Genomic DNA, 1,665 nt, shown 5'->3' with positions numbered 1-1,665 from the left:
CACACACACACCACACGACACACCCACACCACACACACCACACAAATTACACACACCACATACACCACACAAATCACACACACACCACACACACCACACAAGTCACACACACACCACACACCCATGCCACACACACACCACGCAAATCACACACACACCACACAAATCACACACACACGACAAACACCCAGGCCACACACCACAAACACACCACACCTCCCCACACACACACACATACAGTAAAGAGGGATCACCTTCTCAGAGAGGCTGAGCTGGGACAGCCTAGATTCAAGTTCCGCTTTGGAAAAAAGCCCGACACTATGGTTCACGCCTGTGGTCCCAGCTACTTGGGCGGCTGAGGTGAGAGGATTGCTTGAGCCCAGGAGGCCGAGGCTGCAGTGAGCTGCGATTGCGCCCCTACGCTTCAGCCTGGGTGACAGAGTAGAACCCTGTCTCAAAGATTAAAAATATAGCCGAACACAGTGGCTCACACCTGTAATCCTGGCACTTTTGGAGGCTGAGGTGTGAGGATCACTTGAGCCCAGGAGTTCAAGACCAGCCTGGGCAATGTGGTGAAACCTTGTCTCTACTAAAAATAAAGTAAAATAACCAATAAAAACAGGCCGGGCAGATCACACCTGTAATCCCAGCACTTTGGGAGGCCGAGGTAGGCAGACCACCTGACGTCAGGAGTTCGAGACCAGCCTGGTCAATGTGGTAAAACCCCGTCTCTACTAAAAATACAAAAATTAGCCAGGTGTAGTGGTGCATGCCTGTAATCCCAGCTACTCAGGAGGGCAAGGCAGGAGATTCGCTTGAACCTGGGAGGTGAAGGTTGCAGTGAGCCGAGATGGCGCCACTGCACTCCAGCCTGGGTGACAGAGCCAGACTCCATCTCAAAAAAATAAATACATAAAATATCTGTGTCTAGAGTGTCATCTGAGAAGGGCATGTCAACATGTTTTATTATGTTAATGCATAAGTAATTGCAGCTTTTGCCATTAAAGGTAATGACAAAAAAAAACACAATTACTTTTGCACTAACCTAATAGAAACTGACAGGCGCGGTGGCTCACTCCTGTAATCCCAGCACTTTAGGAGGCTGAGGCCGGCAGATCACTTGAAGTCAGGAGGTTCATCCTAGCCAACATGGCGAAACCCCGTCTCTACTCAAAATACAAAAGTTAGCCGGGTGTGGCTGTGGGTGCCTGTAATCCCAGCTACTCAGGAGGCTGAAGCAGGAGAATCGTTTGAACCCGGGAGGCAGAGGTTGCAGTGAGCCAAGATCGCGCCACTGCACTGCAGCCTGGGTGACAGAGCGAGACTCTGTCTCAAAAAAAAGCAACAACTGGCCGGGCGCGGTGGCTCATGCCTGTAATCCCAGCACTTTGGGAGGCCCACGGGGGTGGATCACAAGGTCAGGAGATCGACACCATCCTGGCTAACACGGTGAAACCCTGTCTCTACTAAAACAAACAAACAAACAAACAAACAAAAAATTAGCCGGGCGAGGTGGCAGGCGCCTGTAGTCCCAGCTACTCGGGAGGCTGAGGCAGGAGAATGGCGTAAACCCGGGAGGCGGAGCTTGCAGTGAGCCAAGATCACGCCACTGCACTCCAGCCTGGGCGACGAGACAGACTCCATCTCAAAAAAAAAAAAAAAAAA

General features: G+C 51.1%; 1 protein-coding gene across 1 annotated transcript in view; it reads right to left on the bottom strand.

Annotated features, from left to right (window-relative positions):
• The window catches only part of INSR (insulin receptor), a 191,362-nt gene that overhangs the window by 40,780 nt on the left and 148,917 nt on the right, over positions 1 to 1,665 (bottom strand). The gene's annotated exons all lie outside the window — the stretch shown is intronic.

This window comes from Piliocolobus tephrosceles, chromosome 21 (assembly GCF_002776525.5).
Source record: "Piliocolobus tephrosceles isolate RC106 chromosome 21, ASM277652v3, whole genome shotgun sequence".
Lineage (NCBI taxonomy): Eukaryota > Metazoa > Chordata > Mammalia > Primates > Cercopithecidae > Piliocolobus > Piliocolobus tephrosceles.
Note: the sequence above shows the minus strand (reverse complement) of the source record. Positions and strands in the feature narration are given on the sequence as shown.